This window comes from Bufo bufo, chromosome 6 (genome assembly GCF_905171765.1).
Source record: "Bufo bufo chromosome 6, aBufBuf1.1, whole genome shotgun sequence".
NCBI lineage: Eukaryota > Metazoa > Chordata > Amphibia > Anura > Bufonidae > Bufo > Bufo bufo.
In genome coordinates, this window is record NC_053394.1 from 321430238 (window position 1) to 321452769 (window position 22532).

Sequence of the window (22532 nt, forward strand, 5' to 3'; positions counted from 1 at the left end):
GCACTAAATGCGCTCCTTTCCAAATTGCTGGCCCTGGAAATGTTGCCATTTAGGCTTGTGGACACTGAGGCTTTCCGCAGCCTGATAGCAGCGGTGGTACCTCGTTACTCAGTCCCCAGCCGCCACCAGCATGTGTCCCGTAACATCACCCGTGCCCTGACCAACGCAGTTATTAGGAAGGTCCACGTAACGACTGACACATGGACAAGTGCTTTTGGCCGGGGACGCTACATTTCACTGACGGCACACTGGTTGAACGTTGTGGACGCCGGGAGCGAGTCGTATCCTGGGATGGCACAGGTGCTACCGACACCAAGGATTGCGGGCCCTACTTCCATCAGGATTTCTGCCACCACCTACATTAGTGGCTGCAACCCCCCCTTCTCCTCCTCAACCTACTCCTCCACTTCCACCTCTGAATTATCATCTTGCAGCACCAGTCAGCCATCAGTCAGTAGCTGGAAGCAGTGTAGCACTGCAATGGGGAAGCGGCAACAGGCCGTGCTGAAACATATTTTTTTAGGTGACAAACAGCACACTGCCGCAGAGCTGAGGCAGGGTATAAGAGACCAGACTGAGCTGTGGCTCTCGCCACTCAACCTACAACCAGGCATGGTTGTGTCTGATAATGGCTGTAACTAGGTGGCGGCTTTGGAGCTCGGCAAGCTCACACACATACCATGCCTAGCCCACGTGTTCAACCTAGTGGTTCAGCGGTTTCTCAAGACCTACCCTAATTTTCCTGAGCTACTGGTGAAGGTGCGCCGCGTGTGTGCCCATTTCCGAAAGTCATCTACAGCTGCCGCCAGTCTGGCAACGCTGTAGCAGCGCTTGCAATTACCAGCTTACCGACTGTTGTGCAACGTGTGCACACACTGGAACTCCACATTCCACATGTTAGCCAGGCTATATGAGCAGCAGAGGGCAGTAGTGGAATAGCAGCTGCAACATGGTCATCGCCTTTCCAGTCAGCTTTCGCTCTTCACAAGCGACGAGTGGGCATGGATGTCTGACCTCTGTGAGGTTTTACGCAACTTTGAGGAATCAACACAGATAGTGAGAAGCGATGCCGCTATTATCAGCATAACCATCCCACTTCAGTGCCTACTGAAACGCTCGCTGCTCACAATGAAGGCGGACGCTTTGCATGTGGAAGAGGTGGAAATGGGGGAAGACAGTACACAGGGTGATAGCCAGACCACCCTCAGTTTGTCTTCTCAGCGCGAATTGGTTGATGATGATGATGTGGAGATGCTGGAGACGGTTGCCTCCACTACAGAGGGTAGTGCCCATAGCAGGTTTATTCCATCTGTTCAGCGTGGATGGGCCAAAGAGGAGGAAGAGAATGAGGAGATTGAATCATCCTACTGACAAGGACAGCGAAGTCTTGTCTGTTGGGACTCTGGCACACATGGCTGACTTTATGTTAGGCTGCCTTTCCCGTGACCCTCGCCTTATACACATTTTGGCCAACACCGATTACTGGTTGTTCACCCTTCTCGACCCCCACTACATAGAGAACTTCTCATCTCTCATTCCTGTGGTGGAGAGGACTAGCAAAATGGTGCAAAACCAGAAGGTCCTCATGGAAAAATTGCTCCAAAAATTTCCAGCTTACAACGCTGGCAGCAGAGTACGTAGTTCCTTGGGCAACTGAGGAGGGGAGATGAGGGGAACACACAGCAGTTCCAACAGAGGCAGGGAAATACTCTCCAAGGCCTGGGACAGTTTCATGACACCCCGCCAGCACCCTCTCCCTAATGCGCGGCCTAGTGTCACAAGGAGGGAAAAGTTTTGGAAGATGGTGAAGATTGCGTAGTAGACCATGTCAGCCTCCTCAGTGATCCCTCTGTGCCTTACAACTATTGGGTGTCCAAGCTGGACACGTGGCAAGAACTGGCGCTCTATGCCTCGGGGGTGATGGCCTGCCCTGCCGCCAGCGTTTTGTCAGAGCGGGTATTTAGTGCTGCTGGGGGCATAATAACTGATAGGCGCATCCGCCTGTCAACTGAAAATGCTGACAGGTTGACTTTTAGCAAAATGAAAAAGGCCTGGATTGCCCCTGACTTCTCTACTCCACCAGAGGAAAGCGGCCGAACATAAAGGCACTTTAAATGTGTCCTTTATGGTGTATTGAATACACTGTATTCCCATGCACCCCTTCCACCACAAAAAAGGGTATATGGTTCAATCTTCCTTTTCTCGTCCTCCTCCTCCATCATATCAACATGCTTATTAGTCTGCCCTCGCTCCTAATATTTTAGAGGGTCAGCTCAGCAGCAGACCCTCACCCCTAATGTTTTAGAGGGTCACCAGCAGGCCCTCACCCCTGATTTTATAGATGGTCAAATCAGCAGCAGGCCCTCGCCCCTAATGTTTTAGAAGGTCAGATCAGCAGCAGACCCTCAGCCCTAATTTTTTAGATGGTCAGATAAGCAGCAGGATCTCGCCCCTAATGTTTTAGAGGGTCAGCTCAGCAGCAGACCCTCACCCCTAATTTTTTAAGATGGTCAGATCAGCAGCAGGCCCTCGCCCCTAATGTTTTAGAGGGTCAGCTCAGCAGCAGTCCCTCACCGCAAATGTTTTAGATGGTCAGATCAGCAGCAGGCCCTCGCCCGTAATGTTTTAGAGGGTCACCAGCAGGCCCTTGCTCCTAATGTTTTTGAGGGTCACCAGCAGGCCATCAATAAATTTATGTGTAATAAAGGGTGTATTGGAGCGCCGGTTCCTTGTAATTTTTGGAAGCCCTTTCACTTAGTGCATACGCTTTATGAGTGTGGGAGTCCCACTACCTGAACTATTGTACCACAATGTGAATGAGGCCCTCCTTTATGTGATATACGGGTTGTATCGGAGTGCCTCTACCTTGTAATTTTTGGCAGCACTTGCACTTCATATACAAGTAAATATACAGGAAAGAATATTTCCTAACAATTTTTCCTCTAAAATCGATTTTATCTTTGGTTTTGTGCGTATTATTGTCAGTCTGTAAAAGTGGCGTACTACTTGGACAACATCGTTCCCAGCAGCGACCTGAGAGTCCAAGATGCATCCAGACATCTTCCACATGCTGTTCCCGAACCATTTAGTTGGTGTTTCCATCAATTTCTGATATTTTCCTATAAATCAGACACCCTCCCCTCTTCAGAGGAGGGTGTCTCAGCAGGGGGTGCCTGGTTTAATGCTCGGGTTCTCCCACTGACTTCCATTGTGTTCGAGTGCTCTGTAGATCTGTAGGTTTAGGCACTCTCTAAAAACAAATCTTTTTAGGGTGGCCTATCATTCACAACAAGATCTTTAGGGTCCAGCACCTGTCACCCTCGCGATTAGCTGTTCTTAGCATCCACCCACTGCTGGAAGCTGCATCCACTGTGTAATGGCTGGGGCTGGTTTCTGCAGTGTTGCTCCCATTCCAGTGAATGGGAGTTGAGCTGCAGTAGCCTTACTTAAAGGGACACTGACAGGCCTTCTGAGCATAGTTAGCTCTTTATATGCCCCCCTAGGTCTTATAATAAGTTCCCAATTCATATAAGTATTATCCCTGTGCGCATTATAAAACGTTAAAAATAATCTTTATAATCACCTCTCCTTTCTGCCCAAGGGGCGTTCTTTGCGGCGCATTTGTGCCCAGCCGCGTCCCAACTGCTGGGTCCTTAGACACGCCCATCTCATTAGTATTCACTTGGCGCAATGTGATCCCGGCGAGCGAGGGTGCCGGGCGCATGCGCATGATCTCCGAATGTCGGGGACTGAGAAATACCGCCCAGCGAAGTGAATACTAATGAGATGGGCGTGTCTAAGGACCCGGCAGTTGGGACGCGGCTGGGCACAAATGCGCCACAAAGAACGCCCCTTGGGCAGAAAGGAGAGGTGATTATAAAGATTATTTTTAACGTTTTATAATGCGCACAGGGATAATACTTATATGAATTGGGAACTTATTATAAGACCTAGGGGGGCATATAAAGAGCTAATTATGCTCAGAAGGCCTGTCAGTGTCCCTTTAAATTTTAAAGGATTGTATTTGTTATCCCTTTGGATTTTTCTCCGTTCTATAGTTCTATGGGAGACACTTAGTAAAAAACAGAGAATGAAATAGCTGAAACCCCGAACCAGCAAAAGCTGAATAAAAGTCATGTCTAGTGTTAAGTGGAATAATGCACTCTGAAATAGGTCATGGTAGGGAGAGTTGTTAACTTATCCTTCTGTGTTTGACTAGAATCCATTGGAATGTGTGAAGGGAACATTGTAGTATTGCCAGGACATCTGAGTTTAACAGGATTGTCCCAAATGTGCCGGGCACACAGCTTGTCCTTCATCTGCTTGTTGTGGGCAGCAAAACGTTCCATGATAAAAGTCACTATAGAAAAAGAAATGAAATGGAAAACACAGGTTACTGGTGTCAGGGAAAAAAAAGTCCACTGCTAACTCTGCTCATTGAGAATCTTCTATTAGTGCAATAATACATTTTAATGTAGCTACTATAATGATTGCTTAACCCCTTAAGGACTTGAGACGTACCGGTACGTCATGTGTTGTTCCAATCATCGCCGCCCGACGGGCGGTGATCGGAACCCGGTGCCTGCTCAAATCATTGAGCAGGCACCTTGGCTAAATGCGCGGGGGGGTCCCGTGACCCCCCCCGTGTCGGCGAGATCGCCGCAAACCGCAGGTCAATTGAGACCTGCGGTTTGCGGCTTTTACCTGCGGTTGCGGCGGTGATCTGGCGTGCCATCAGGGCCCCATGCGGCTGTAGGGGGGACCTGATGGCATGGAAGGCAGCGCGATGCCCAAGTAAGGCATCGCGCTTCTTTCCGGTGACGAGCCTGTGAGATCCAGCCCCCTGGATCTCACAGGCTGGAAGCTGTATGAGTAATACACACAGTATTACTCATACAGCCAATGAATTCCAATACAGAAATATTGGAATGCATTGTAAAGGATTAGATCCCCAAAAGTTCAAGTCCCAAAGTGGGACAAAAAATAAAGTGAAAAAAAAGTTTAAAAAATAAAGTTTTCCCCCCAAAAAATTCAAAGTTTCAAGTAAAAATAAACCAAAACGTCATTTTCCCCAAATAATGTTAAAAAAAAATTGGAAAAAAATTGGGGGGAAAAAAAGTATACATATTAGGTATCGCCGCGTCCGTATGGACCGGCTCTATAAACACATCACATGACCTAACCCCTCAGATGAATACCGTAAAAAAATAAAAAATAAAACTGTGCTAAATAAACAATTTTTTTGTCACCTTACATCACAAAAAGTACAACAGCAAGCGATCAAAAAGGCGTTTGCCCACCAAAATAGTATCAATCTAACCGTCACCTCATCCCACAAAAAACTAGTCCCTACCGGAGACAATCGCCCAAAAAATAAAAAAAATATGGCTCAGAATATGGAGACACTAAAACATCATTTTTGTTTTAAAAAAGCTGTTATTGTGTAAAACTTACATAAATAAATAAAAAGTATACATATTAGGTATCGCCGCGTCCGTATCGACCGGCTCTATAAAAATATCACATGACCTAACCCCTCAGATGAACACCGTAAAAAATTTAAAATAAAAACTGTGCTAAATAAACAATTTTTTGTCACCTTACATCACAAAAAGTGTAATAGCAAGCAATAAAAATAGTGCCAATAAAACCATCATCTCATCCCGCAAAAATCATACCCTACCCAAGGTAATCGCCCAAAAACTGTAAAAATTATGGCTTTCAGACTATGGAAACACTAAAACTTGTTTTTTTTTGGCTTCAAAAAAGAAATCATTGTGTAAAGCTACTTTCACACTAGCGTTCAGAGCGGATCTGTCTGGTGTCTGCACAGACGGATCCGCTCCTATAATGCAAACGATGGTATCCGTTCAGAACGGATCCATCTGCATTATATTTCAGAAAAAAAACTAAGTGTGAAAGTTAGTCAGACGGATCCGTCCAGACTTTGCATTGAAAGTCAATGGGGGACGGATCTGTTTAAAATTTCACCATATTGTGTCATCTTGAAACCGATCCGTCCCTATTGACTTACATTGTAAGTCTGGACGGATCCGTTTGGCTCCGCACGGCCAGGCGGACACCCGAACGCTGCAAGCTGCGTTCGGGTGTCCGCCTGCTGAGCGGAACGGAGGCCAAGCGGAGCCAGACTGAGGCATTCTGAGTGGATCCGCATCCACTCAGAATGCATTGGGGCTGTACGGATGCGTTCGGGGCCGCTTGTGAGAGCCTTCAAACGGAACTCACAAGCGGAACCCCGAACGCAAGTGGGAAAGTAGCCTAAAACTTACATAAATAAAAAAAAGTATACATATTAGGTATCGCCGCATCCGTGACAACCTGGTCTATAAAAATATCACATGATCTAACCTGTCAGATGAATGTTGTAAATAACAAAAAATAAAAATGGTGCCAAAACAGCTATTTCTTGTTATCTTGCCTCACAAAAGTGTAATATAGAGCAACCAAAAATCATATGTACCCTAAACTAGTACCAACAGTACTGCCAACCTATCCCGTAGTTTCTAAAATGGGGCCACTTTTTTGGAGTTTCTACTCTAGGAGTGCATCAGGGGGGCTTCAAATGGGACATGGTGTCAAAAAAACCAGTCCAGCAAAACCTGCCTTCCAAAAACCGTATGGCATTCCTTTCCTTCTGCGCCCTGCCGTCTGCCCGTACAGCGGTTTACGACCACATATGGGGTGTTTCTGTAAACTACAGAATCTGGGCCATAAATATTGAGTTTGGTTTGGCTGTTAACCCTTGCTATGTAACTGGAAAAAAATTATTAAAATGGAAAATCTGCCAAAAAAGTGAAATTTTGAAATTGTATCTCTATTTTCCATTAATTCTTGCGGAACACCTAAAGGGTTAACGACGTTTGTAAAATCAGTTTTGAGGGGTGTAGTTTATAGAACATTTGCTTCTAAACTTCTAAGCCTTGTAACATCCCCAAAAAATAAAATATCATTCCCAAAATGATCCAAACATGAAGTAGACATATGGAGAATGTAAAGTAATAACTATTTTTGGAGGTATTACTATGTATTATAGAAGTAGAGAAATTGAAACTTGGAAATTTGCAATTTTTTACAAATTTTTGGTAAATTTGATATTTTTTATAAATAAATATTAATTTTTTTGACTTCATTTTACCAGTGTCATGAAGTACAATATGTGACGGAAAAACAATCTCAGAATGGCCTGGATAAGTCAAAGCGTTTTAAAGTTATCAGCACCAGTGTCACTTTTGCAAAAAATGGCCGGGTCTTTAAGATAAAATAGGGCTGAGTCCTTAAGGGGTTAAATGTACAAAAATAATACTAATAGTACATACAGTAAATTTTCATTTACCATCAGGACAGTATACATCAGCACTACTTGAGAGCCCAGAGCATTGTGAAGGCCAGCATCAGACTGAGGTTCCTTGGGCCCCTCAGAGGAATACTGTAGATTTTGAGGGTCCACTAATCATCTATACAGAGCCTGTGCAACTGCATTGTTAATTTCATTGTAACCAATCCACATTAAGGTAGAGGGTAATGGCAAACCACTAGCCCCAAAGTGCACTTGGAGTTTCTGAGCCTTTTTGTGTCCATTAGGGATCCTCTAATAGTCTAGTGAACCTGTGTGACCCAAAATGGGGCCCAAAGCCATGTACCTAGAAACTGCAGTAATGTCTACATCCCTGAAGCTCTATTTTAATCCTCAGGATAGGCCATCAATATCTGATGGATGAGGGTTGGACAACATACATCCCCGCTGATCAACTGTTCAGGAGCAGCTCCAGTGCCAGAAATAGGCGCTGTAACTACACAACTTCTTTAGTGGACAGAGCCGACTACAGCAGTGCAGTTCCAGCACCTATTTCCAGCACCAAAGCTACTCCCAAACAGCTAATTGACAGGGATGTGAGTTGTCAGACCCCCACCCATCATATATAGATGGCCTATCCTGAGGAAAAGCTCATCAATATAAAAGGAGTGGACAAACCCTCTAAGATGACAGACAAACATTAAATAATAAAGTTCTAACTGGCTCCAGTCCCCACTATAGTCATTTCCCCATGGGCAGTTGCTGGCAGCCATCATTTCATATAAAGAGGACTACAAAATTGATGGCCTATCCTTAACATAGGCCATTAATATCAGGTCGTTTGCAGTCCAAATCCTGACACCTTTTTATTTTAATTTTTTTAGACTAAATCCTGACACCTTGAATGAGCAACCAATGTCCCTTTCCCTTTCATTGTCTAATAGACACAGTTGTATACCTTTGGTGGTGGCTGTGACTGGTATGACAGCTTACTGCATCTCAATCCCATTCAAGTGAATGGGACTGAGCTGCAGTACCAGGCACAGCCACTGCAAGGAGTATGGTGCTGTGCTGGGTAAACACGGTAAAATCTCTGTATTCCTTCAGTTAGCTGATCGGCAGGGGTACTGGGAATTGGATATTGATATTGGTAATATCAAAGGGCCTATCCGAAGAATACGCTGTGAATTTAGTGGTCCCAGAAAACTCTAGCTTTGTGAAAGGAAGCAGGGTCTTTAGAGCTCTGCAAAAAAATAAAATAAAATAGACTTATGGTGCTGTTTCTGCACTACTTTGTGGTACCACGTATAGAAATTACAATCATATTTTTCTATTGTCATCAATAGGGAAAAAAAATTAAGGGAACAGTGAGTAAACTACACCATATAGGGCATGTGATTCTAATCAATCTTGGAAACCACTGGCTTAATTACAAAATAAGAACATGCATAAAATTATGTAAAATCGTACTGGTTTCAATTGTTTCTTTGGTAAAATGGCAGTGAATAAAGTAACTTGTTTAACGCATGTAAGTATATACTAAGCCGATAAGTGCTGATGCTCAGGAACTGATGTACAAGGGGTATAAATGCAGCATACCACTGTCCTAAAATAGATCCCGTGGAAGGAATGCTTACAGATGATCCAAATCCATATTAAATCAACATGGCCAGTCCTTGTACATTGCTTGATAATTCAAGAATACTTTACAGAATTGAGAAATAAGGGAATTTGTGCTAGGGAATTTATTGCTAATTTATATACTATTATTTACGAAGGCATAGCAATGTGACAATGCGTAATAATGTAGTGAACCTGGACTATAAACATGATATGCTACAGCAATTCAAGCTCGTACAGTGAGAAAACATGTACATAAAATGTATCGTATCCCCTAAAGCTATGTTCACACTCGTTGACACTTTCAGCCAGGTATGTCAGTATCACTTTCTTTCACTTGTATAGGAGAGCATAGCCTGCTGCGCATTTCTATTCAGTTGCCTCCTGCAAAAAACATATCCTATTTCCTAGCAGTTTTTTTTAAATATGGGAGCTTATGCGCGAAGTATGAGACTGTATAGCAAACAGCTGTCTATGTCTTTGCTTTAACATGTCACGCATGCATCATTCTTGTATGAAGCCTTACTACTGTGTGCATGAGATGTAAAGCTGGTTTTTAGAGGCGTAACTAGAAATAGCTGGGCTCCATAGGAAATTTTTGAATGGAGCCCCCCCCTTCAACTCCCCGAACAACTGCCCCACCCCACACCCCATGGCTAGTCAAGACCGCCCATGCTTGCCATAGAATCACCCACTTAGGGCTGAAACCTGCTTTTACTTTCAGCTGTCACTGCTGACTCCAATCCTAAAGCTTATATTTCCCAATTTACAGGAGATAATGCTGTGATGTTGGTCTTGTTTTAAAGCCTAGATTACCAGCTTTCAAACAAGACCCATATATCTATCTTCTACAGAGCCCTAGATACGAGGGCTTAAAGTAGCCCCCCTGCTGCTCGCACTGTTAAGTCCTTTTCCCAAAGCCCAAAAGAGCCTGGGCAAAACTGTTAGGTGGTTAAATGGCTATTCCAGCTAATTAAAATAATGCTCAGTGGCCTGCCAATATAAAAAAAAATAAAGGCTGTAATAGTCAAAAGTCCTACCCCCCACCACTGTTGCTCCCTGGGGATCAGTGTAGTGGAAAAGTAGTTTACTTATGGCAAAATATAACTTGTGGCACACCCAGCAGTATTAAGTACAAAGTACAGTTTCTAGATATGGTGGCTGGTTGGATGGTAGGTGGATATAGGTGTCCACTACGTGATACAGGCTTTATGTTAAGTCTGGCCTGGAGGTGGTTTGGGGGATGGGGGTCTGAGCCATAGTCCCTCACCTTGCAGCAGTGTTTGTAAAGCTTTAATTTTGCTGATCACTCTGCTGTCTGGTCACACTGATGCTTTCTGGATGCATTGTTCTTGATACTGAAGATCTTTCTGGAGTGTTGGTCTCACATTGGATCTGGTTCCTAGGAGTAGGAGCTCTGACATGTGCCTCCTCTCCCTTCTCTGTCTGAACTAGAACTCCCCCTAGTGGCAGGAAGTAGGACCAGCGCACTCTTACCAGGAGCGGAGGAACAGGGTGGGTAGGCCTGTTCCTTCCAACCATTGCCAACCATTCCTCCTCTTGCTGGAATAAATGGTATAACAGTGCATAACATGAGATTACATAACAATACATACAAAACATTGAACAATTGATGATATCCCCAGGTCTGGGTTACTGCAAAGGCTACACATTGGTTGCATTTGTTGCTGCTTGCTAACTGGTTTCTTAACAATCTATATGACACTTTACTAAAAAAAAAATTTCAAATGACCTTTAATGAATCTTAAATAATTTGGAACAAACCTTTAAAATGTTTTACAGAACAATTTCTGTGTGCTTTCTGTATGTTCCAATTGTTTACAGCCAACCAACGAGGCAACATTCTGCATGTATTGTTTTACTATATCTGTTTCCAATGTGCATTATTTTTCTATAGGCTATGTATAATCCTGAATTTTGGCATTTACTGCTCAGTTCTCCCCTCACATGCTCAAATCTCAGATTGATGGTTTCACGTTTTCTCCTGTGGCAGGGCGAGGCACCAAGTGCAGAAGTCTTATTATGGACGGCATACAAAATAAGAACAGTCAGGCTTATAATAACTCTTCCTGACCATTTGGATGTGCACAGGAGAATCACACAGCAACTGATGAAAGTATTTGTCAGAATCCTTAGAAACAGGGCAAAAGAGCTGGATGCCGATAATCGCTTGCAGCCCAAGTGAGAACAGAAATACAGTTTTTCAAACAACTTCACAATTTATGAACCTCCTGGTAACTTCATATATATATTTATATGTATATGTCATGATGGTTAGGAAGAATTAAGGGTTTAAAGGGGTATTCCCATTTGGGACATTGATGGCATATCGCTAGGATATGCCATAAGTATGAGAAAGTGAGCAGGGATGAGCTGCGCATTTGCAGCCACCCTTTATTCACTGCTATGGGAGTTCCGAAAATAGCCGAGCATGCTCGCTCAGCTATTTTCTGAATTCCCATAGAGATGAATAGAGAGCACGCCACTCACCTTCAGTTTGGAAGCTCGGTTCTCTAGATAGGAGCACCTATCTGACATTGATGGCATATCCTAGCAATATGCCATCAATATCCTAGATGGGCCAACCCCTTTAAACCGAAGACACTAAACTAGAATAATGCTTACATGTACAAGAGTGGACACGGACAGCTGAGGGCCCCTTGCTTTCTAGTGCTTTATCATAGGGCTTCTTTGTATTTCTCTGACAATCCACCAGTAATTGGGAGCAATGCAATTTCTTAGCTTAGTCCCTTACATCTAATCACAGGAGCAAGCTGCTTTTAAAAGGGTTATCTGACCTAGGAGCCAACAAATCTTATGGTCCTAATCTGTGCCCCATAAATTAGAAAATATAGTATTAGAAAATATTAGATAAAATATTAGAAAAAATACTCACTTGTCTGCGGTCCTACTATGCCCTTTCCTCTGCCCCATTCCGGGCCGCTTCCAGTCTCCACAGGACCAGGAAGTGCTTGGTCCCATGATCACAGGCTGGGGTTTGTGATTGGCTGCAGCAGTCACAGGACCAAGTCAATTCCTGGTCCTGCGGGGACTGAAAGCACTTGGTAAAGAGACAGCATTGTGGATACGGTGGGACTACAGACAGGTGAGTTTTATTTTTATGGGGCCCTAGATGATCTCAGCTCCTAGGCAGTATAACCCCTTTAGGCCTCCTGCACATGACTGTATCTGTTTTGTGGCCCCATTGTAGAAATGCCTATTCGTATCTGCAAAATGGATAAGAATAGGACATGTTCTATAATTTGCGGCACAGCGGTAATAGAATAGGGGATAACTATTAAACATGAACGGAGCAGCTGGTCGCACATGCGCGTGGCTGCTTTGTTTATTTCAGGGAGAGCCCTTGAGATTCCAGACAGCAGAGTGAACTGCTAATTCTGCATCTACAGACACTGCTGTAAGGTGAGGGACTACGGCCAAGGCACCCATCGCCAAACCACCACCAGGCCTGTATCACCTAAGTTATGAATAACCAACAACCAACTTGCCTCAATATCCTTGCTGATGCCAAAGAAGAATTGCCCTAAAGCCTGCTGCTACTGTATATATTTCAAGTTCTAACTTGCATTTAGTAAGAAGGAATTTGTTACGTTTCACTCTGGCCTCATTCTTCAGTACTATAATTCCACTGCACAGATTCCCAGGAAGCAACGGCCTGAGGGAATACACCGTGACGCAGTGTAATGCCCCAGAGTGGCATTACCACCTTTGCACCGCACTACTATCTCCTATGGTTAACCTAATGTCATTCTGTGTATTTATTTCCAGGTCCTGTATAATGTGAATATCTCTTTCCATGTAACTGTTTATGTTCACGTGTTATGTGCCTGGTTCACCAGCACGTGGCAGCATAAATGGCAGAGCTTTCTTACATAGAATGGAGCCTTTCATTCCATTCTAACCCCCACTCTGTGGTGTGGTAGGCGTGTAGGGAGAGTAGAGTTCTAGTTAGAAGTGAGTGGAGAGTATCCCCTGCTAGAAGAAGGGAGCAGGAGCACGTCCCTGTTGGATAAGCCCTGTCTAGACCAGCTAGAGCATCTTCAGCTCTGCTGGATATGGAGGCCACAGCTTGGAGCCTCAGAAGCCAGGAGGAGAAAGCTTTCCCTGGACAAATCTAGAGACAGACCAGACTGCAAAGTTAAGTACAGCATAAAGAAGAAGCTGAGTTCTATAGCCAGCCTGTCAGCACAGCAGAGTCAGAAGAGCAACAGATGTAGCAGAGAGGAGTTTGCCTGCCACAGTTAATGCTGACGCCTGCTAGAACCAAGATAAAGCCTGAAACTGTTTGGAGAAACGTTTATGCAAAGTAAAGCTGTTATCAACTTCATCACAAGGTCTGGACTCAATTTATTTCATCATCCCCTTCATTTACATCCCCCCCTTTTCAGTGCTGCGGAGCCAATGCCTAGGGTCCAGCGTATCCAGGTGGGAGGACCGTGACACGTGCACCAACATTACGGGACATTTAGGCCACCCTACATCACTCTGGCATTCCTACACCTGGGTACCATCCACAGTATCACTAAAAGGGGCCCTGTGCCCTTGTTGCTTCATTGCAACAGGTGTCATGAAAAAACAAGTACTCTTTTTTCCTCTTAAAGGGCCCGGGGGGAGGTGCCCGCTGCAGCAGCACTTCATCAGGGCTACAACCACTCCTATCCTCTGACCCTTGCTAGGAAAATCTGGGCATGATAATATTTCACAGCTTTTATCATTTAACCAGTTTCTTGCCGGACCGTCTAGGGCACAATCATGTGCTTTGTTTAGAAGGTATTTTAGGTGAAAATAATCCCTTCTCTGAAGCTGCAGTCTAGAGAAAAATAAATGACGCTGTGTATGGAGATGTATGGACAACATGATAAAAGATGAGCACCTGGACTAATGACATTACACAGACATTAAGCCCCATTAATGTGTAAGAGACAGAAATGACATGGATAATGCAACCAATAATACCCTCTGAGTAGACATAACATTCCCCAGTAACATGGGGGCTGATATCCCATAACAGGAGGAAGATTGGGAGGGCTGGCCATCGTTATCAGTGCTACAATCATGGAGGAGGAAGCATCCACGTGAACTGACTGGGGACTGTATAGGGGTCCTCTCTGAATTGCATTTCAAGAATTTCTCACTTATCAACTTAGGTGTATTCCCAACCTAAACATCACAAGTATGAAGTAAGGCGATATAGCAAATGTATTCAGGAAAATGTGATTTCATATGGATAAGAGAATCGCTATTCACTATGTGTATACATGGATACCGTCATATGTAGACACAAAGCAACACAAGCAAAAGCCAAGACCTAATATCCTCAATGTATTTCCAGGGTCTTCACATTTCAGAAGATGATGCTCCCTTTCTCCTCACACACCACTGACTAATGCATCCCAAGCTGGCCATACAAGCGATAACTGTCGGCCGAACGCTAGCTCTCCTGGTCCCTCCAGACACATACATGTTCAGCTGAGGTCAGTAATGCGTGTGTTGTGAATACGAAAGTGGAGAAAATCACTGCCAGGCACCTCTGGTGGGTGACTTATCTCCCTGAGGACAAAAGGATCAGGCATGTTGAAATCGAACTGCCTGATCATTCTCCCTCCTGACATCTACTATCGTAGGAGAGTCAGGAGGCCCCCTAATGCAGTATGTAGTTGTTAGACATACATCCACTGTGTATGGTCATCTTTAGGCTAGGTTGCCCATATACAATCAATAGCCAAACATATACCAAAATAGTGTCCGTCCTAGTCCCACAGACTCAACCGTATTCAAACGTGCAGTGCATGCTGATTTTAAATGCAACTTTAGGCAAAAAAAACATAATACCGTTTTTCATTTTTAATGGGAAGCAGTGTCTGCCTGTCCTTGATACTGTCTGCTGACTGTTTCCATGCAACTGGATTGTCTGATCGTAAGTATACATACTCACTGGTATGTTACTACCTGTCCTATTTTAGACCATTCCCTTTCTGCCCAGAATCTCACCTGGAATCACTATTTCTAAAACACTTGTTCATTACTACACCATAATGGCTATGCTCTCCCTCTAGTAGTGATCTTCTCCGTTGCTTTGGGTAACCTTTCATCACTGCATAACCTTCCAGTGAGGCTCTGTTCACCTTTGTGTAATGACTTCTGCTCTTAAAGGAGTCTGTCAGCAGTTTTTAATGCCCAAAACTGCTGACAGATTCCTTTAAGAGCAGAAGTCATCACTAGGTAGGGACTGAAGAGAGCAGTATAAACATACCTTTTGTGGAGATTTTATAATTGGGAGTATTGAGAACATGTAATTTTATTCTGCCAGATTCTGTTCCTGCAAGTGTCCAGGAGGCAATGCTTCAGTGTCAAGTGCTCTCTGCTCTGAGTGACAGCTGTAGCATGCAACCAGAAGACTGCTACAGCTGTCACTCAGAGGAGAGGGACTATGAGGCAGCTCAATGCACAGAGCATGTCACAGTGAAGCTCTGCCTCCTGGGCACTTGCTGGGCCAAAATCTGGCAGCATAAAAGTTATTATTCACACTACTCCTGATGTAAAAAGCTTCTCAAAAGGTATCTCTGTCCTGCTCTCTTCAACCCTACCTAGTGCTGTTGACGTAGCCTGGACAAATATGCTGACAGACTCCCTTGTTAACAAGGACCAAAAGTAGCAGCACAGTGCTTTACGCACAAAGACGCATGCAAACATTAAAAACATGAATAAATGTAAACTGCATTTCTGCTATACTTACTATATGAAAATTAGAAGCTCTTTGTACAAAATTCCAGGGCAATGTAAAATCCAGCTATGGAATACTCTGATTAAATGCACCAGGCAGATGGGCGGGAGTGCACGATCTAAATAGCAGAAGCGACTCACGTAAAATGCAATAGAGAGACCAGCACTTCCAAACTATATATAAAAGGGAGTTCAGATGCACGCTACCATGGCTGCAGTGCAAAAGATAACAAGGACTATAAGTAGCAGCACACTGCTGCCCAAGAGAGGCAAGTCTGTTAGGCCTCTTTCACACGGGCGTTGCGGAAAAATGTGCGGGTGCGTTGCGGGAACACCCGTGATTTTTCCGCGCGAGTGCAAAACATTGTAATTCGTTTTGCACTCGCGTGAGAAAAATCGCTCGTGTTTGGTACCCAAACCCGAACTTCTTCACAGAAGTTCGGGCTTGGAATCGGTGTTCTGTAAATAGTATTATTTTCCCTTATAACATGGTTATAAGGGAAAATAATAGCATTCTGAATACAGAATGCATAGTAAAACAGCGCTGGAGGGGTTAAAAAAATAAATAAATCATTTAACTCACCTTAATCCACTTGCTCGCGATGCCCGGCATCTCCGTCTGACTCTTTTACTGTCTAGGACCTGTGGTGAGCATTAACTATAGTTTAAGGACCTGGGATGACGTCACTCTGGTCATCACATGGTACGTCACATGATCTTTTACCATGGTGAATCACCATGGTAAAAGATCATGTGACGTACCATGTGATGACCGGAGTGACGTCATCCCAGGTCCTTAAACTATAGTTAATGCTCTCCACAGGTCCTATACAGTAAAAGAGTCAGACGGAGATGCCGGGCATCGCGAGCAAGTGGATTAAGGTGAGTTAAATGATTTTTTATTTTTTTTTAACCCCTCCAGCCCTGTTTTACTTAGCATTCTGTATTCAGAATGCTATTATTTTCCCTTATAACCATGTTATAAGGGAAAATAATAAGGTTCGGGTCTCCATCCCGATCGTCTCCTAGCAACCGTGCGTGAAAATCGCACCGCATCCGCACTTGCTTGCGGATGCTCGCGATTTTCACGCAACCCCATTCATTTCTATGGGGCCTGCGTTACGTGAAAAACGCACAATATAGAGCATGCTGCGATTTTCACGCAACGCAAAAGTGATGCGTGAAAATCACCGCTCGTGTGCACAGCCCCATAGAAATGAATGGGTCGGTATTCAGTGCGGGTGCAATGCGTTCACCTCCCGCATCGCATCCGCGCGGAATACTCGCTCGTGTGAAAGGGGCCTTAGTGTCTGTCCCATCTGTTAGAAGCCTAGTCACTGGTAGATGGGCCTGACATATTCTTCATCAACAATGTGTGCGAAAAGCTTCTAATTTTCATATAGCAAGTATAACAGTAATGCAGCTTCTATTTATTCATGTCTTCAATGTTTCATGCGTCTTTGTGCATAAAGCAGTATGCTGCTACTTGTAGTCCTTGTTAATTAGAAGCTTTTCGCACACATTGTTGATGAAGAATATGTCAGGCCCATCTACCAGTGACTAGGCTTCTAACAGATGGGACCATTGTCAGGTCAGTGCGTCTGTTTTTTCTCTTCCACAACTTTGCATAGGTAGAAAGTCATAATGTCTCTCGGTATTTGCTGGCTGTGCATTAACTCTTTCCGCAGTGCAGCTATAGTGTAAAAACAGAGCAAATAAACAGGATATATTAAACATATAAATGCAGTTCAACAATATGAAACAGTATCAGTGCACACAACAGCATAAATCACAGTGCAAGTTAACCCTTCACAGTACAATAAAGTAGGTAGGGCGTGGAAGACTTTGTATAGCAGCAATAAGGACACATGTCCACAAATGTCCGTAGCACAAAGTACCCTTGCTCCCAGGCATTACAAATCCGAAGGGCAAAAGTTGCAAATTTTAGCACAAATATGGCATGCGCCATAATTTGCAGCTTTTTAATGCCACGTTTGTGGCATAAAAGGCTTAGCAAAACTCCTCCTCTGTATTTTTAAGATTTTACATTCACTGATTTCAGTGACAATTTATGGAATTTAGTACAGCATGAGACGATACGCTGTCTCATCCTTTAATCTGTTTCTAGTTTTGACTTCTAGAATAATAATAGCAGCAATAATTTCCTAACATTAACTGGTGAGCGGCAGAGTAAGGCACTGCTTCTACAGAACTGGTGGTTAGCCAGGAATATTTGGGTTTATCATTATCAGTAGGAACATTTAAAAAGAGCACCTTTCCCTAAATCATAGTCGCCATTATCACGCATGTGATTATCCGGAGCCTCTGTGTGTCTGTTCTTAATCATTTATGAAATGTTTATGGCATTAAGAGCTTAAGGATCAGTCCACACCCTTCCCCAGATGTTTGGCTGAAATGTTGCCTCTTGCCTTTACAAGTCACACGAGCAGTAATAACAGATCTGGGCTGATAGTTTATTACGCTCTAGTACCTGATGTGTACAGCACCCTTCCTAGCACCCTGATCCTGCAATCTGTTTCTACTTTATTTCTATGTTATCATCTGGCATTGATTCATTTATCAGAACCAAATTATTAGATATTTTACCAATTACTGTGAAACATCCCTAGAAATGCGTTATACAAGATTTGTATTGTTTTTTTATTTTTATTTTTTTACATCATTGTGACTAGTGTTGAGCGAAGTTTCAAAAAATTTGATTCGGCTGCTTTGGGGAATTTCACAAAGATATTTGCTTCATGCCGAATTCCTTAGTCACAAAGCGCATTTCTTTGTATGTGGCGGGCACAATGACGGGGAGCAGTGATCGCGCCACCCCCCATCACTGAACCCCTCAGATGCCACGTTCATGGGTGATCGCAGCATCTGACAGGAATAGTGAGAGATTTCAGGGGTTAATCCTGTAAAAAAAAATACTCACCTTATCCATTTAATCGCATAGAGGCTGCCATGGCCATCTGAATTGAAGACACCGCGCAAAATCTTGCAGGGCATCTTCAATCAAGAAGGCTGCGGTGGCCTCTTCGCGTGCAAATGGAGGTGAGTATTTCAGGAAAATTGATTCGTTACCATGAAGAGCGACAAAATTTGGCTTTGTGGCAAATCAAATTTTTCCTGAAATTCGGATCAAAGTCAATTTGTTTGGCTTCGATTCGCTCAACACTAAGTGTGACCCTCTACCTTTTTTATGTAGCAGATGTATGCTAAAGTCTTTAACGGGGTTGTCCGCTTTATCATGTTGATGAGCTATGCTCAGGATAGGTCATCAATATCAGATTGGCGGGAGGGCGGACACCCGGCACCCCCGCCGATCAGCTGTTTGAAGAGAAAGCAGTGCTCAAACGACAACACACCAAAAAAAGCAGTATCAGCCAACATAATCGGATGTACCCAAAGGTGCATAGATGTGAACAGGGACCACTTTGAGCATATTTTGTGACTTTTTGGTAATTAAAAAAAACTATCCACTTGCTCGTTCATCTTGTCATACTAACTCTGGAGGCGGGTTGCTTTTTCATGGGTATTACATGCTGCCTGCAGATGACACTGCATTTTCATGGTGACAGGTTCCCTTTAAATTGAATTCCATACTGTATGAGCATCGAGTTCATTGACTGGCACAGGGTGGAGGCATCAGGGTAGCGACTGGACAGATAGATGAGGCTAGATGAGTTTAGAAAGGTGAAGACCAATTATCAATGAGTTACAGTAATCAAGTCGATATTGGATCAGGGCAACAATGAGAGTTTTTCTTCCGTGCATAATAAGAAAAGGGTGGATTCTGAAGATGTCTCCGAGGTGCAGATGTCATGAGCGGGCAAGTGATTGAGTATAAGGTCTGAAGGAAAGATCAGTGTCAAACATGATACTGAGACAGTGGGCGTGCGGCTTAGGAGTTCTGGTGGCGCCCCACATTGAGAGGGAAACATCAGGCTTAGGTAGGTTAGTAGATGGAGAAAATATATGCTATGACTATTTTACCCCCACATTAAGTTGGAGGCATACAGAGTAACAGTATGGACTCATAGATTTCTACGGATTCTGTATTGGGGATCTGTGATGCATGATTCTGTAATATGATTAAGTGCATGGGTCCTTATCAGTAATAACCTGTGCTGAAACGGGTTGTGCAGTGGGGATAATCAAGTTCCTGGGATTTTTCAACTTCAATTGAATATTAGAACATCCTTTTTAGGCCAAAGAGCTTGAAGTTGACATTTTCTCCTTTGGATCAAGACACTAACCAGTAGAAGTAGTCAAGGCCAGTAAAGATCACAGCCAGCTCTAGTATTGTTTTTTTCTGCAACAATGGAGAGTAGAAAACGTCCATATTAAAACTAAGATGGAGCCACTTCTTTCTGCATTAGAGAGCATAACGCAATTGCAATCGGTTCTCCGGAGGCTGCTTAATAATTAACTGTTTTGCACACTCATGATAGCGGTAAGGCTCATTGTAAGAGAATATGAAGCCACATGGAATCGTAGTTTATTAGTCATGTGACCAAATGAACCCGGGATGACTCACGATCAGTTCCTGAAAATGATGCTGCGTGTAAAATTAAATCAATACATGTAATGATATAGCCCAATCCCTTCATCATTTTCATGCATATCCTCTCTTCCGTCTGTAATTATTTGTCATTTGGGAGCCATTTGTCTGTGTCCCCACAGTGCAGGGCCAAGGAAGCATTCCATAATCTACATCTGCTTACATTTTAATATAATTTCTAAGAATACGTAACAATAGTCTGTAAAGAGGACCTGTCCTCTATGCTGAAATGTCTGTTTTGGGGAATACTCCATAAGACACCCCTCAACATTGCTACTGCAGTACTTAGGGTACTTTCACACTTGCGTTGTTTGATTCCGGCAGGCAGTTCCCTTGCCTGAACTGCCTGCGTATGCAAACGTATGTCATTTTTTCTGACTGATCAGGATCCTGATCAGTCTGAAAAATGCATTGCAATACCGGATCCGTTTTTCCGGTGTCATCAGGCAAAATGGATCAGGTATTTATTTTTTTCTAATTTTTAGAGGTCTGCGCATGCGCAGACCAGAAGGACGGATCCAGAATTTCGGTATTTAATACATTCCTATGGAAAAAAATGCCGGATCCGGCATTCAGGCAAGTCTTCCGTTTTTTTCGCCGGAGATAAAACCGTAGCATGCTACGGTTTTCTCTTTTGCCTGATCAGTCAAAATGACTGAACTGAAGACATCCTGATGCATCCTGAACGGATTACTCTCCATTCAGAATGCATGGGAATATGCCTGATCAGTTCTTTTCCGGTATAGAGCCCCTGTGACGGATCTCTATGCTGGAAAAGAAAAACGCTAATGTGAAAGTAGCCTAAGAAGGACAAGCTGTAAGGTTAGTAGTAGGTGTCATTAACATCTGCAAATGATCATTTTTTTCAAGCAACTAGCTTCAATCTGTGGTATGTGGGAGGGACATAAAAGCCAGATTGAAAGCAAAGTTTCATCGATGTACTAATTATCGCCAATTGTCGCAAACTGAGTGGGACAGAATCCTGAATTGAGAGACCTTGGTTTATTACTCCTGCAGATCACTACAGGCCTAGGCCGAGATGTCAGCACAGTTCAACGTTTTGTGGCCCGGTGGTTGGAAGAACTATGACAAACTGGAATGACAGCAAGAGGTCCACAGAGGCAAACCTCTGCACGGACGGATAGTGATCCATTTTGTACTGCAAGTGAAATTGGACTTCACATCCGAAGCCTAGGGTGGCAAACAGTAAGTGTACACAAACCATTAGAAGGCGTTTGCACAACATTGGGCTATGAACCCTACGTCCAGGTGCTTCATTGACCACACATGACCGTTCTCAAAGGCTATCATGGTGCACAGCAAGATGGCAATGTAGGCTGGAATGGAGGTCTATTCTCTTCAGCAATGAGTCCTGCTTTTGTCTCGGACACAGTGATAGCCAGAGATTGGTCTGAAGACCATGTGGGCAACATCATTAAGAGTCCTTCACAAGGTAACCACAACGGTCCTAGTTCCAGTATTATCGTGTGGGGTGGCTTAATGTAGGCTAGCTGGACCCCTCTAGTCTTCATTTCAGGCACACTAACAGGTTGGAGTCACATTGATTTGGTCCTGGAACCAGTGGTGCGATCATTGCTCAAAAGTGCCCCAGGAGCCATTTTTCAGGGACTGAGGGACATATAGGGGCCATTTGATGCCCATGGGGGCACTATGGTGTGGTAATGTGTATACTCAGAGCACTGCAGCGGTTGGGATGTTGAAAACGAATTAAAATAATTTGTTTTTAATGGGGATTTTTGATGGCAGTTAACACAGATGCAAAACAGCCGTTAAAGTTGGAAAGACAACCAGAAATGAAAGCACACACTGATGCAAAATGGCCCTGCGACTATCCTCACTGTTGTTTCAGGCGTGGCCTTAGGAGTCATTCTCAACCATCAGAAAAATTTCTGTTTTCTTTCCCTCAGGGGCCCTTTCTCAGTTAAGTTGTTCTCTGGCAGCTTTCAGCCTCAGGTATGAAGATTCTCTGGACCATGCTTCTCTCCAGGCCTACATCTCAGGAGCTAACACATGTATGTCTTGCCTCTAGCTCTGATGACTACACACTTCCTCTACTCTAGCCAGGGGGCAGGTCCAGCCCATCTCCCAGTAACCTAACTAAGACTGCCAGTGTTAACTATTTGTTGCCCATGCATAATCATTTGGGATATACATAGTACACAAAAAGAGTACTATAACATTAAATCACAATATTTTACTCCTTATCATGTCTCTAGCATTAAATGAACCCTTTGCATTGAT